This window comes from Salmo trutta, chromosome 2, assembly GCF_901001165.1.
Source record: "Salmo trutta chromosome 2, fSalTru1.1, whole genome shotgun sequence".
Lineage (NCBI taxonomy): Eukaryota > Metazoa > Chordata > Actinopteri > Salmoniformes > Salmonidae > Salmo > Salmo trutta.
The window spans coordinates 37,198,232-37,215,056 of record NC_042958.1 but is presented as its reverse complement, the minus strand read 5'-3'; the positions used below and the strand labels follow the sequence as shown (position 1 = coordinate 37,215,056).

The following is a 16,825-nucleotide window of genomic DNA, read 5'->3' as shown; positions in this document are numbered from 1 at the left end:
CGGGAGGGTTTGGGGGCTTTGTGTTTGGATGCTGTTTCAGTTGCTTGTTTGTTGGTTTGTTTGCTGTCTGAGAGATCAGGGAAATCGGATAATCAGTCTCTGGTCGGGGCTTCCAGCTGTTGGCCTACCTTCCCTTCCTGCCACAGTTGCACTGCATCATCAAGGGCTATTAGCAGTGGATTAGCCCCTGACCATGCTTAGCTCCGGCAGTGGGGCTTTTAGGGCTGTGATCCCTGCTCTTTCCCTGATTTAGGCGAAGGGAGGGTGTGGGATACGGAGTGGCCAGGGCGAGGGGGCTCCACATCTGTCTGGGGCCCTCTATTGAAGACCACTGGTGTTAAACTGACTTGGACATGAACTCGGACACCCCCACCATGCGATCGCCAGCCTTCTCCTCTCGCTCTCTAATGGAGCTCAGCAACGACAGAGCCATCAGATCTGATGGGCTTACATGGCACTTTTAAACAGTGACCTCCGATTTAACCCCCCTTACTATGGAAGATACTGCCTCGCTCAGGGGATTATGAGTCACAGTTTATAATGCTGACAGTTTACCTAACAAACATTTTTATATGACAGCCCTTTGCTTGCACTTTTAAATGACAGTTATGTGGTTGAACTAGCGTGGAAAATGTGATGGGACATCAGTGTGAGAGAGGCAAGTAATGCAATATGCCGCTGTACACTGTTCTGTTTCATTTGCCTATATGTGACACAGGGGCCAATTCTAAAAAGCCCAAACTACATCATTAATTCAGGTTACCACATCTGTCCTGAGTTGTGAATGTTATTGAGGTACGAAACCTGCATATAGTCTGCAATCATTGTGTTATGTAAAACCTGGCTATGATGAAACATCTCATTCTCTTGAATTATTCAGTTTTATATGACATTTTCTTGTTGGGAAAATCGCATTTTACCAAACCGAGAAATCTATGCTGAATAGATCTTTCTAATCGCAGGTTGAGCAGTGCAATAAAAAGTAGAAAAACCATACGAGGAAATAGATAAATACACTTTTACACCTCTGTTGCTAACAGAAGACCTTTAAAGGCAGGTGCATCATGTGATATCTCCATTTTATTGTTGACCAAAATGTATGTCTTATTTAACCTCACCCAGTTTGATTGGGGAGTGAGGGGTATGCAGCAGATATTTTCAGTAAAGTAGACACTGAAGCTGTAATAAGTTATAATGCTGATACAAGATGGTGCTGACAGACACGGCGCCCTGGTTCTAGCTCCTAGACAAATGTGCAGTTTTCTCCCTGCTCATCCAGTGTCCCATCAGCACAGCCAGCCTATTCATTAACCTGATCTCCACTGTTAAAGGCATCTAGACATTATTTCCCCTTGCTTCTAGCCTAACATTTGGTTTGCAACAATGAGGGGTTGTACAAACGTTGCTGACTTGTCTTTCAACATTTGCAAAATAGTTTCAATATTGAAATTTGATCTCCACTGTCCTATTGAGAATAACGTGTCAGGACGAGACTGGCATCTTTTTTCAGCCAGTCGAAATCATGAATCAGCATAATTCTTATGGATATATACGGTACTCGGCTCCGCCTCGTAACCTATGACCGCAGCACAGCCATGCTAAAAAAGTAGCTTAGCATGCCCTCTCGTGTACGATTTCTTTATTTTGTGTGTGTGTTATTTCTTACTTATTTGCTCAGAACATTAATGGTATAATTTCCTACAACCAACAACAACTTCTAGACATTAGGGGCTCTATTTTAACAAACCTAACACAATGGTAAATCTAAGGGCTCTATTTTAACTAACCTAACACAATGGTAAATCTAAGGGCTCTATTTTAACTAACCTAACACAATGGTAAATCTAAGGGCTCTATTTTAACTAACCTAACACAATGGTAAATCTAAGGGCTCTATTTTAACTAACCTAACACAATGGTAAATCTAAGGGCTCTATTTTAACTAACCTAACACAATGGTAAATCTAAGGACTCTATTTTAACTAACCTAACACAATGGTAAATCTAAGGGCTCTATTTTAACTAACCTAACACAATGGTAAATCTAAGGACTCTATTTTAACTAACCTAACACAATGGTAAATCTAAGGGCTCTATTTTAACTAACCTAACACAATGGTAAATCTAAGGACTCTATTTTAACTAACCTAACACAATGGTAAATCTAAGGACTCTATTTTAACTAACCTAACACAATGGTAAATCTAAGGAGTCTATTTTAACTAACCTAACACAATGGTAAATCTAAGGGCTCTATTTTAACTAACCTAACACAATGGTAAATCTAAGGGCTCTATTTTAACTAACCTAACACAATGGTAAATCTAAGGACTCTATTTTAACTAACCTAACACAATGGTAAATCTAAGGGCTCTATTTTAACTAACCTAACACAATGGTAAATCTAAGGACTCTATTTTAACTAACCTAACACAATGGTAAATCTAAGGAGTCTATTTTAACTAACCTAACACAATGGTAAATCTAAGCGCAGACGGGAGTACTATAGGTTCAGGGGTGTGTCAGAAATATTTTTGCTATTTTCTCTGTCACATTTATCAGCGCACTTGCTGGCGTTGGCGCGAAAGGGCTGGGTTTTGATGAATAAACAAGTTGTGGGTGTGTCGAGGCTTGGCCCCTCACTGGCCAATCAGAACGTGCTCCATGTGTTTGCTTCAAGTTGTATATTTACGTTCTTTTATGTATTGCCTTGGAATCAACTCCAATTCCAATGTTAGTTCCAATGTTGGCGCCGAAGAGGATGGCTGACGTTTTACATGCTCCAAACCAACTGCGCTATTTAAAAAAAATGTTTGCATTGTTTGTAACTACATTTTTAACTTATTTTGTACATAATGTTGCTGCTACCGTCTCTTATGACCGAAAATATCTTCTGGACATCAGAACAGGAAGTACTTACCTCAAACTGGAAGAAGCTTTTTCCTTTTAACGAGTCCGACGAGAGGGATATACTGCTTTCCCTGTAACAGGCCCAAATCCCCGTCATTTATGTGAAGAAAATACAGAGGAAAAGGGGGCGCAGAATCCGTAGGCAAGTAAACTCCCACTGCCGTCCAGTCTACTGGCTAATGTGCAATCATTGGAAAATAAAATTGATGACCTACGATTATGATTATCCTACCCACGGGACATTCAAAACTGTAATATCTTATGTTTCACCGAGTCGTGGCTGAACGATGACACTGATAATATAGAGCTGGCAGGATTTTCCATGCACCGGCAGAACAGAGAAGAAGCTACGTCTGGTAAGATGAGGGGTGAGGGTGACTGTCTATTTGTTAATAACAGCTGGTGCGCAATGTCTAATATTAAAGAAGTCTCAAGGTATTGCTCGCCTGAGGTAGAGTACCTTATGATAAGCTGTAGACCACACTATCTATCAAGAGAGTTCTCATCTATATTATTCGTAGCTGTCTTATTTACCACAACAGACCGATGCTGGCACTAAGACCGCACTCATCCAACTATATAAGGCCATAAGCAAACAAGAAAATGCTCATCCAGAAGCGGTGCTTCTAGTGGCCGGGGACTTTAATGCAGGCAAACTTAAATCAGTTTTACCAAATTTTTACTGGCATGCCACATGTGCAACCAGAGGAAAAACATTTTTAGACCACCTTTACACCACACACAGAGATGCATACAAAGCTCTCCCCCGCCCTCCATTTGGCAAATCTGACCATAATTCTATCCTCCTGATTCCTGCTTACAAGCAAAAACTGAAGCAGGAAGTACCAGAAAGTGGTCAGATGATGCAGATGCTATGCTACAGGACTGTTTTTCTAGCACAGACTGGAATATGTTCAGGGATTCATCCAATGGCATTGAGGAGTATACCACCTCAGTCATCGGCCTCATCAATAAGTGCATCGACGGCGTCGTCCCTCAGTGACTTGGGGTTCGTTCCTTGTTCCTTGTCAATCATTGGCTCATTGGCGAAATTAGCATTCAGACAATATCTTTAATTAAATCAATCAAAAACCTTTATTAATGCAATTGCAGACAGGAGTTGACAACAGGAACATAGCACGCATGTTTCCGAGTAAGTTCAGCAAAATAGTAAAGGGTCCAAGTTATTTTGTTAAGCCCGAAGTCCAGCCTTAGTGATGTTACTGCCTACGTCATTACCTTCTACTCATGAGACCAAGCCCATGCATACACAGCTATACAAACAAGAGTTTCAGTGTTATCTAAAGGCTCAGCAGTAAATGTCCACTCCCCAAGTTGATTTATAGTGGAATGTCTGACTAGTCTCTTATCTCTTTCACTCCCCTGCAGAGTTCTGTCTCACAGTCACACATCTCTCAGACCATTTCTTTATAAGAGGCAGAGACTAGAAAAGACTGTGGAACAATATTAAACATTATAATTAATATATATATTGTTAATCTGTAGTCTAGGACCCTATAAATGTAAGGAGGGGGGGGTCTTATAACCCCTCCCCTTCTATTAATACAGCATAAGCATAATCAATTATTATAATACATCAAACATTTGGTACAGCCCCTATCATGACCCCAAGGTGAACCCGACAGACTGTACGTACATATCCCAACCAAAAGCCATGGATTACAGGCAACACCTGCATCGAGCTAAAGGCTAGAGCTGCCATTTTCAAGGAGCGGGACACTAATCTGGATGCTCATAAGAAATCCCACTATGCCCTCAGATGAACCATCAAACAAGCAAAGCGTAAATACAGGACTAAGATTTAATCCTACTGCACCGGCTCTGAAGCTCCTCGGATGTGGCAGGGTTTGAAAACAGTAATGGACTACAAAGGGAAACCCAGACGCCAGCTGCCCAGTGATGCGAGCCTACCAGATGAGAAAAATGCCTTTTATGCTCGCTTCGAGGCAAGCAACACTGAAGCATGCACGAGAGCACCAGCTGTTCTGGGTGACTGTGTGATAACGCTCTCGGTAGCCGATGTGAGCAAGACCTTTAAACAGGTCAACATTCACAAAGCCGCTGGGCCAGACTAATTATGAGGACATGCACTCAAAGCATGCGCTGACCAATTGGCAAGTGTCTTCACTGACATTTTTAACCTCTCCCTGACCGAGTCTGTAATACCTACATGTTTCAAACAGACCTCCATAGTCCCTGTGCCCAAGGAACGAAGGTAACCTGCCTAAATGATTACCACCCTGTATTACTCACGTCATTAGCCATGAAGTGCTTTGAAAGGCTGGTCATGGCTCACATCAACAGCATCCTCCCGAATACCCTAGACCCACTCCAATTTGCATACCGCCCCAACAGATCCACAGATGATGCAATCTCAAATCGCACTCCACACAGCCCTTTCCCACCTGGAAAAAAGGAACACCTATGTGAAAATGCTATTCATTGACTACAGCTCAGTGTTCAACACCATAGTGCCCAACGAAGCTCATCACTAAGCTAAGGACCCTGGTACTAAACACCTCCCTCTGCAACTGGATCCTGGACTTCCTGACTGGCCGCCCCCAGGTGGTAAGGGTAGGCAACAACACATCTGCCACGCTGATCCTCAACGTGGGTTAGGGGGTGTGTACTTAGTCCCCTCCTGTACTCCCTGTTCACCCATGACTGCGTGGCCAAACACAACTCGAACACCATCATTAAGTTTGCTGACGACACAACAGTGGTAGGCCTGATCACCGACAACGATGAGACAGCCTATAGGGAGGTCGTCAGAGAACTGGCAGTGTGGTGCCAGGACAACAATCTCTCCCTCAATGTGAGCAAGACAAAGTAGATGATCATGGACTACAGGAAAAGGCGGGCCGAACAGGCCCCCATTAACATCGACGGGGCTGTAGTGGCACTCCAAGACCATCCAGTTTTGATTTCTATTTGCCATATATTTTTAACTGTGCTGTTTCACAAAAGTTCTGAACCTATATGCATTTTACGGACACAGTATATTTTACATTAGTTATCTTGTTGTTTTTAGTCCCACCTTTCAGATCCACTCAACCCCTCACATCTGTCTCTTAACACCATCCATATTGGATTTCTATTTGCCATATATTTTTCAACTGTGCTGTGATGCTTCACAAAAGTTCTGAACCTTTCTATTCTCATACTTTCTACAGATTGTAAATGAAAGATACATTTTTGTTGCTAAAATAATTATTATATTATTGATCGATTGACTATGACTTTTTCAAATCACCCTTTATTGCTATCTGCAGTGTTAGCGCCAGGTAAATGTTGCGATTCTTCAGCCATTTCTGGACCTGTGACCAAAAACAAGCTACATATGGACAGTACCAAAATAAGTGATCTAATGACTCTCCCTCCTGGCAGCAAAATCTGCAGAGCTGGGAAGGCTGTATCCCCCATACAGTGAGGGAAAAAAGTATTTGATCCCCTGCTGATTTTGTACGTTTGCCCACTGACAAAGAAATGATCAGTCTATAATTTTAATGGTAGGTTTATTTGAACAGTGAGAGACAGAATAACAACAAAAAAATCCAGAAAAACGCATGTCAAAAATGTTATAAATTGATTTGCATTTTAATGAGGGAAAAAGTATTTGACCCCTCTGCAAAGCATGACTTAGTACTTGGTGGCAAAACCCTTGTTGGCAATCACAGAGGTCAGACATTTCTTGTAGTTGGCCACCAGGTTTGCACACATCTCAGGAGGGATTTTGTCCCACTCCTCTATGCAGATCTTCTCCAAGTCATTAAGGTTTCGAGGCTGACGTTTGGCAACTCGAACCTTCAGCTCCCTACACAGATTTTCTGTGGGATTAAGGTCTGGAGACTGGCTAGGCCACTCCAGGACCTTAATGTGCTTCTTCTTGAGCCACTCCTTTGTTGCCTTGGCCGTGTGTTTTGGGTCATTGTCATGCTGGAATACCCATCCACGACCCATTTTCAATGCCCTGGCTGAGGGAAGGAGGTGCTCACCCAAGATTTGACGGTACATGGCCCTGTCCATTGTCCCTTTGATGCGATGAAGTTGTCCTGTCCCCTTAGCAGAAAAACACCCCCAAAGCATAATGTTTCCACCTCCATGTTTGACAATGGGGAGGGTGTTCTTGGGGTCATAGGCAGCATTCCTCCTTCTCCAAACATGGCGAGTTGAGTTGATGCCAAAGAGCTCCATTTTTGTCTCATCTGACCACAACACTTTCACCCAGTTATCCTCTGAATCATTCAGATGTTCATTGGCAAACTTCAGACGGGCATGTATATGTGCTTTCTTGAGCAGGGGTCCTTGCGGGCGCTGCAGGATTTCAGTCCTTCACGGCGTAGTGTGTTACCAATTGTTTTCTTGGTGACTATGGTCCCAGCTGCCTTGAGGTCATTGACAAGATTCTCCCGTGTAGTTCTGGGCTGATTCCTCACCGTTCTCATGATCATTGCAACTCCACGAAGTGAGATCTTGCATGGAGCCCCAGGGTGAGGGAGATTGACAGTTCTTTTGTGTTTCTTCCATTTGCGAATAATCGCACCAACTGTTGTCACCTTCTCACCAAGCTGCTTGGCGATGGTCTTGTAGCCCATTCCAGCCTTGTGTAGGTCTACAATCTTGTCCCTGACATCCTTGGAGAGCTCTTTAGTCTTGGCCATGGTGGAGAGTTTGGAATCTGATTGATTGCTTCTGTGGACAGGTGTCTTTGATACAGGTAACAAACTGAGATTAGGAGCACTCCCTTTAAGAGTGTGCTCCTAATCTCAGCTCGTTACCTGTATAAAAGACACCTGGGAGCCAGAAATCTTTCTGATTGAGAGGGGGTCAAATACTTACTTCCCTCATTAAAATGCAAATCAATTTATAACATTTTTGACATGCGTTTTTCTGGATTTTTTTGTTGTTATTCTGTCTCTCACTTTTCAAATAAACCTACCATTAAAATTATAGACTGATCATTTCTTTGTCAGTGGGCAAACGTAAAAAATCAGCAGGGGATCAAATACTTTTTTCCCTCACTGTATATATACAATTATATTCATTGAAAGAATTTTGTATAATAAAAAAAATTGCAAAAATTCAAAGTTTTGAATCCGCCGTTTTGAATCCGCCGTTTGGCATGTCAATTCATAAACCATGTGCCATGGAATCGGTACAGCGAAAATCTCTTCCCAACTATTTTGCGATCTATAGCACAGCTGTCCTTAAATAAAACTGGTATATATTTTTATTTATCACAATTTTCTTTAACCAATTTTGGTCTTTAATGCATGGTCGACAGTGAAGCTCTTAGTTACAAACGAGTCTTCTTAAAGTAAGGGGGACATTGTGATACCAGGACTCATATGGTGTTGGTTCTTGAACTCACTACAAGGCACTGCGTCATCATGAGTGTCAGCCCACTAATGTCAGATAGACAGACAGATAGACAGAATGGTTAGACTAGAGAAAGTTGCTGATGTGCGAGACAGCGCGATCACATCTCTGTGGCAACCGCGTTACTGTCTGTCTGTACGTGTGACTGATGTTGTTATGAACTGAGTGACAAAGTTATGAACTGAGTGAGTACCAATTGACAGAGAAATTTGCCGTCCACAAATTTCACAGTAGAGAAATGAATCTAGAGAACACTTCTGTAACTGTGGTCTATAACTTATCTGCAAAACGCGGTTTACCATAAGTTGCCAGTGAAATACCATGGTGTTATAACTAATAGAGAGACAAACCAGGAGGTCGCTGCTGCTCAGTGACAGTCAGGCCTGTTGCTTCCTGTTTCCTATGGAAGAAGGGCTGGAGGGGAAATGCCAGGTCTGCTCTGCACTGGGAGGATAAGACCTGGGGCAGGAACTTCAGAACTGCATCCCAAATGGCATTACTTGTAGTGCACTACTTTTGATCAGCACAGCACAGATCAAAAGTAGTGCACTATATAGGGAATAGGGGGCCATTTGGGACACATACCAGGACGTGTTGAAGCTGTAGCTTCTCTACCTTCCCGTCTCCTGTCACGCACAGCCACAATGTCTAGCTACCAGCACAATACGGGCTTTCATGGTGGTAGACGTTTCACAGGGGAATCAACACACTGCCATATACTGTGGGCTAGGTTCCCTTTCAGAATATTAGGTATGAAACATCTCTATCCCCTCAACTCTTGTTTTGAGTCATTGGCCCACCCACCAATCACACTGGATTGTGTCAGAGCTGAACATTGGCTGTTGGTCGATCAGAACAAAGAATTGACTATATTGAATAGTTTGCAGGCTTTGTGAGGGAATTCTTGCTAGAGCTGAGATGCGTTCTTACTGGTTGCCAGAGGGTGCGGAGGACTGTTAGCCAAGTGAGTTGTGTTCCATTGAACTATTTTGACCCTTGGAGACTGAGCTGAATGCTCAAAGCCAAATTCCCCTCCCTCCTTCACATCTAGTGTTTATCCTCATTGATTTGATGGTAACACTTGCTTGCATATATTACAGTAAACCTAAAAAAGTGTTTCCACGACATATTGGAATGAGTGTGAATTTTCCTGAACCCACCCCAAAGTCTTTACTGTGCTTTCTGTGATAATTATGTAAGCGATTTTGAATGCCAGTAATGCAATTGGCAATTGACCTTGTTCAGTCGTAACTGAAATCTATACGGTTGTCACACACTGTCTGTTGCTTCATCGTCAATTAAAAATGGCCTCAATGGTGGTTTGCTCTGTGAGAAAAAAAACTGAAGCTTGTGCTACAGTAGGACAAAGGCCTCTAAAAATCCTACTCCTGCGGTCGCAAGGACCCTGGGAACACAACACAAATATCCCTGTCCCTGTAATGTCAAGTCGACGTTACATGTTCCCTACTAATGTAAAAGCATGTTCATATCAAAGCAGAATATTTAATTACCGCAACGCAGACACAGAGAGGATTATGGGTGACCTTTGGCGGGGGTGCCAGCTGCTCCTCTCTCTCTCTCTCTCACTCTCTCTCTCTCTCTCTCGCTCTCTTGCCCTGTAACATGGGCACCATTAGAGAGGCAGTCTTCCTGCTGCTGCTGCATGCATTGCCTTTGATCCCTCTGGAGAATTCATCTCAGTCTACTGCCTCTCTGAATAATCATTCATGGATTAGGGTGTCAGGGGGTCCACCATGATGCCTATGACCTTGTCTGTGTCCTTGGTCTACAGTAGCCTATATTCTCATCATATTATGATGATTTAGTATATCACTAAGCAAGTACAGACTAGAGATAAACATGTTTGCTAAGATGTAGACAATACAGCTTTCTGCTAAAGCCAAAGCAAATTCTTCTAGACTATAGCCTAATATTTATGAAAAGGGGGTTGATTATACCAATACACAGAACATTCTAGTCTAGATAGGACCACACTGAAGGATCACATACAGTATGAGAGTATTTGTATGTAGGCTACTAGGTAACGGTACATACACTAGCGCCAGGTCGTGCTCCTGCGTTAGAGAGAGAGAGATCAAAGCACAGTGCAATGGGAGTAAGGGCACTGAGGGCCCCGGGGCCATACACTACTGCAGCCATAAATTGTGTAAGAGCGACGTAAAACTGTCCAGGGGACAACCGAGACTGGGCCTTAATTGCATCATGAAATTTAATTAGCTCGACCGACGTTGTAGGATGCCTCCCCTGTGATCAGCGGAGCCCAATTTCATGTATTTATGTTGGTGTTTATCATCTCCATAAGTGTGCGTGTGTGTGTTTATGTGTGTGTGTGTGTTCTTCTACACATCTGAGTGTGTGAGTACTGTTTGTGATACAATCAAATCCTCTTAGCCTGAACATTTGTTTTGGCACATCAAACCTCACAGTCATGTAATCTGGCTCTGTGGCGAATGGTACAGAAAACCCTGCATTGAAAACACAAAAGCGAAACCTTCGACCTGCGCAGACGTTCTACACTTCCACAGAGCACAGAGATTTTGAAAACAAGCGCATTTCCAAGTAGGCGTTAGTAGTGCTGTGAGCCAAGAACAGAGTATGCAGAGTTGCTCTGCCCTCAGCGGCGATAAAAGCATGACATCAGCGTTCTCCTAATTGCATGCTCTGTGTGGCGAGAGGGTCTGGAGGTCGGTATCGCAGGTTTGCGTCCCAAATGGCACCCTATTTCCTTTATAGTGCCCTACTTTTGACCAGGGCCCATAGGGCTCTGGTCAAAAGTAGTGCACTACTTTAGTAAACAAACATCTGCCTTTGATTCAATCACAGCACAGATCATAATCAAGGAAATATGGCCTTGTAAATGAGTGCTAGAGACTTCATTACTGTAGGTATAACAAATCTTGTTAGAGTTATCCAGTATTTTATCACCATTTAGACAGTGAACTTGGACAGATGCTGTGTGTGTGTTAGTGTAGTAGTCAGTGTGTGTGTATTTTTAGGGCTGGCCCCATTTAGTCGACTGGTTTGGTCGATAGCATGTTGGTTGACTTAGATTTCTTTAGTCGAGCAGTAGCAAAAAATGGATAACAAGAACAAATCATGGTGTACAAGACACCTGTCTGATTGGCTCCTGTCTGAGTGGACTGATCCATTGTGGAGGCTGTGGGGATGGCACAGTCCATCACTCTAAGACGTGCTACTGAAATTGTATATGGTTATAATATGTAAGAACAATTCTGCAACACAAATCAAAAAAATATTAATTTAAAACAAACACACTTTCTCCTGCGTTGGATAAGAGTCGCTGTCCGTGGTTCTGAAACGCAACAGTGCGCTGTTGAATTGGCGCCTTTTCCTAGACCATGTTGCTATGTGCATAATGGAAAAGTTAACCAGCATATTGGTGTTGAGAACAATGTGGCGGAGGCAGCAGCAGAGTTAGGAGACGAGAAAACAGCCCTTGCCTTAATTGTCTAAGGAAAGTGAGGAGAGAGGAAACCCGAACTTAATTAGGTCTAGAATCAATAGCCTAACTGTTAAATGAGCCTGAATTTATAAATCATCCATATACTGTACGGTGGGGGGAAAAAGTATTTGATCCCCTGCTGATTTTGTACGTTTGCCCACTGACAAAGAAAGGATCAGTCTATAATTTTAATGGTAGGTTTATTTGAACAGTGAGAGACAGAATAACAACAAAAATATCCAGAAAAACACATATCAAAAATGTTATAAATTGATTTGCATTTTAATGAGGGAAATTAGTATTTGACCCCCTCTCAATCAGAAAGATTTCTGGCTCCCAGGTGTCTTTTATACAGGTAATGAGCTGAGATTAGGAGCACACTCTTAAAGGGAGTGCTCCTAACCGCAGCTTGTTACCTGTAAAAAAAGACACCTGTCCACAGAAGCAATCAATCAATCAGATTCCAAACTCTCCACCATGGCCAAGACCAAAGAGCTCTCCAAGGATGTCAGGGACAAGATTGTAGACCTACACAAGGCTGAAATGGGCTACAAGACCATCGCCAAGCAGCTTGGTGAGAAGGTGACAACATTTGGTGCGATTATTCGCAAATGGAAGAAACACAAAAGAACTGTCAATATCCCTCGGCCTGGGGCTCCATGCAAGATCTCACCTTGTGGAGTTGCAATGATCATGAGAACGGTGAGGAATCAGCCCAGAACTACACGGGAGGATCTTGTCAATGATCTCAAGGCAGCTGGGACCATAGTCACCAAAAAAACAATTGGTAACACACTACGCCGTGAAGGACTGAAATCCTGCAGCACCCGCAAGGTCCCCCTGCTCAAGAATACATATACAGGCCCGTCTGAAGTCTGCCAATGAACATCTGAATGACTCAAAGGACAACTGGGTGAAAGTGTTGTGGTCAAAATGGAGCTCATTGACATCAACTCAACTCGCCGTGTTTGGAGGAGGAGGAATGCTGCCTATGACCCCAAGAACACCATCCCCACCGTCAAACATGGAGGTGGAAACATTATGCTTTGGGGGTGTTTTTCTGCTAAGGGGACAGGACAACTTCATCGCATCAAAGGGACGATGGACGGGGCCATGTCAAATCTTGGGTGAGAACCTCCTTCCCTCAGCCAGGGCATTGAAAATGGGTCGTGGATGGGTATTCCAGCATGACAGAAGAAGCACATTAAGGTCCTGGAGTGGCCTAGCCAGTCTCCAGACCTTAATCCCATAGAAAATCTGTGTAGGGAGCTGAAGGTTCGAGTTGCCAAACGTCAGCCTCGAAACCTTAATGACTTGGAGAAGATCTGCAAAGAGGACTGGGACAAAATCCCTCCTGAGATGTGTGCAAACCTGGTGGCCAACTACAAGAAACGTCTGACCTCTGTGATTGCCAACAAGGGTTTTTCCACCAAGTACTAAGTCATGTTTTGCAGAGGGGTCAAATACTTATTTCCCCTCATTAAAATGCAAATCATTTTATAACATTTTTGACATGCGTTTTTTTGGATTTTTTGTTGTTATTCTGTCTCTCACTGTTCAAATAAACCAACCGTTAAAATTATAGACTGATCATTTCTTTGTAAGTGGGCAAACATACAAAATCAGCAGGGGATCAAATACTTTTTTCCCCCACTGTATGAGTGATTGTTTAATAGCCTACTGATTCCGTGAGCATCAAGCCTCACGAATTTGGCTTTTATTAACCTTTGCTCTGCTGTAATAATGGTTTCCACTTTTTTTTTCAATAGACCAGCCAAATTGTCCGATTTTTGTATTTTTTTATAATAATAACCCACCTTTTTCCTTTATCTCCTTGTTACTATTATTATTATGATCAGCATTATAATAATAAGTAATGTCAATATCATTAGTAGGCTTAGTATAGCAGCCTTGCATAACCACCATCGAGTTGTGGGCCTACATTGCCTTGCAAAAGTATTCACCCCCCTTGGCATTTTTCCTATTTTGTTGCATTACAACCTGTAATTTAAATGTATTTTTATTTGGATTTCATGTAATGGACATACACAAAATAGTCCAAATTGGTGAAGTGAAATGAAAAGTATAACTTTTTCTTTTTTTACAGAAAAGTGGTGCATGCATATGTATTCACCCCCTTTGCTATGAAGCCCCTAAATAAGATCTGGTGCAACCAATTACCTTCAGAAGTTACATAATTAGCTAAATAAAGTCCACCTGTGTGCAATCTAAGTGGCACATGATCTCAGTATATATACACCTGTTTTGAAAGGCCCCAGTGTCTGCAACACCACTAAGCAAGGGGCACCACCAAGCAAGCGGCACTAAGACCAAGGAGCTCTCCAAACAGGTCAGGGACAAAGTTGTGGAGAAGTACAGATCAGGGTTGGTTATAAAAAAATATCAGAAACTTTGAACATCCCACGGAGCACCATTAAGTCCATTATTAAAAAATGAAAATAATATGGCACCACAACAAACCTGCCAAGAGAGGGCCGCCCACCAAAACTCACAGACCAGGCAAGGAGGGCATTAATCAGAGAGGCAACAAAGAGACCAAAGATAACCCTGAAGGAGCTGCAAAGCTCCACAGCGGAGATGGGAGTATCTGTCCATAGGACCACTTTAAGCCGTACACTCCACAGAGCTGGGCTTTACGGAAGAGTGTCCAGAAAAAATAAGCGAACACGTTTGGTGTTCTCCAAAATGCATGTGGGAGACTCTCCAAACATATACTTTTTTTAAATTGAGCTTTTTGGCCATCAAGGAAAACGCTATGTCTGGCGCAAACCCAGTGCCTCTCATCACCCTGAGAAAACCATCCCCATGTTAACAGCATCATGCTGTGGGGATGTTTTTCATTGGCAGGGACTGGGAAACTGGGCAGAATTGAAGGAATGATGGATGGCGCTAAATACAGGGAAATTCTTGAGGGAAACCTGTTTCAGTCTTCCAGAGATTTGAGACTGGGACGGAGGTTCGCCTTCCAGCAGGACAATGACCCTAAGCATACTGCTAAAGCAATACTTGAGGGGTTTAAGGGGAAACATTTAAATGTCTTGGAATGGCCTAGTCAAAGCCCAGACCTCAATCCTATTGAGAATCTGTGGTATGACTTAAAGATTGCTGTACATTAGCGGAACCCATCCAACTTGAAGGAGCTGGAGCAGTTTTGCCTTGAAGAATGGACAATGAATGGGGAAGAGGTGTATTTATCCCGGGACACACCCGGGCCCAGGTGTGTCCCATGTTGCTGACGACCCTCCCAGCTCCTCCCGCCGACATCCTCATAAGGAAAACAAGAGCAAAGAGAAAGAATATGGCAGACAGAGTGGGAGGGTCGTCATACTTGTTTGTTTCACAAGAAAAAATATTTAGCATCTTCAAAGTGGTAGGCATGTTTTGTAAATCAAATGATACAAACCCCCCAAAAATCAATTTTAATTCCAGGTTGTAAGGCAACAAAATAGGAAAAATGCCAAGGGGGGTGAATACTTTCGCAAGCCACTGTAAGAGCGCATCCTGTTTAGTCTTAATACCGTAACTTACTTAGGCCTGTATTTAAATTCTTATATAGACTACTGTATCAATCAATAGTTTATTTGTTTATATCATCACACAGTATACGAGTCATTCATGATGTGAAATGCAATCAACCGTTTTTAAATAAAATAAAAAAGCAACTATTGAATGATTAGCTTAAACAATGACGCCAAAACGTTTCAACAGACTCTGGTACACTTATAATTTATTTTGTGTTGTTTACATTGTTCCAAACGGTCAGAAAAATGATATTGTAATCTAACAGCACCTGTTTAGTACACAGGGCACCTTGGTCCCCTTTCATCACAGCGGTCGACGAAAGGGGACCAAGACGCAGCGTGTAGAGTGCTCATTCTTACTTTATTTCACGAGAACACTTAAACAAAATAACAGAACGACAGCCAACAGTTCCGTAAGGTACTCAGACAAAACGGAAAACAACTACCCACAACCCCAAAGGAAAAACAGGCTGCCTCAGTATGGCTTCCAATCAGAGACAACGAAAGACACCTGCCTCTGATTGGAAACCATACCCGGCCGAACATGAAAACCAACACATAGAAAATGATAACTAGAACAAACCCACATAGAAACAGAAAACCCTAAATACCTACAAAACAAACCCCCCTGCCACACACTGACCACTCTACTATGGCAAATGACCTCTTACCATCGTCAGGACGTGACAATGCAGCGCTGGCTTCATACCTTCTTTTTCTTGATCTCCTGTATTTCCCCAAAACTAGTTAAATTTATTCCACACATCTGACATCCTCTTTACCTCCTGCGCAACCAGTAAACATTCCCCCTTTTCGAGTTTATTTGTTCGTCCTCTGCATCCATTTTGCTGTCACATGTGTTACGGTGTTCAGAGTTTGTTATAACCAATTTATTCATGTGATTATGATATGCTATAGGTCAGGCCTTATTGTCACGTAAAGAGAGCAAACAAATTAAGGGTTTCGGTAACAACTTTTCAATCAGAAATGGCTGTAATTATGTTGCAGTTTCAGCAACACGGACAGCGCGATACACACTGCTGATGTTCTGTGGTGGTCGCTGCAGCAGGGAGGAGAGACAACAGATGCTAGGCACACAGTCAATCGCTGTCTTTTTTTTAACACAGCGCAGCAAGTCTGAGGCAGGTCCGGCACAATCAAGTTTGCTGAAAGCATCAGACAAGTGCAGTGCATATCGTTGATTTGATTATAACACATAGCATGTATCTATATATGGAAATATACACATAAAAAATACGACCAATCGATTGGTCGAAAGAGCAGACGACTCTTTGTTCGACCAATATTTATTTTAGTCTGGGACAGCCCTAGTGTTATTCAATGCTATCTCAGCTTTGTGATATTAATAGATTTTTAAAACACCAACAGAATAGCAGGACTAGTCGAATAGCAAGAAGGGCCATGGTCTTGCTCTTTGCGAAACAGAGAAGCGTGGAGAAGAGACAGCTGCTCTACCTGAGGCGCAACT

General features: G+C 42.6%; 1 pseudogene; it reads left to right on the top strand.

Moving 5' to 3' along the window:
* LOC115154750 (arf-GAP with SH3 domain, ANK repeat and PH domain-containing protein 1-like) overlaps nucleotides 1-16,825 on the top strand; it is an 81,323-nt pseudogene that overhangs the window by 12,686 nt on the left and 51,812 nt on the right.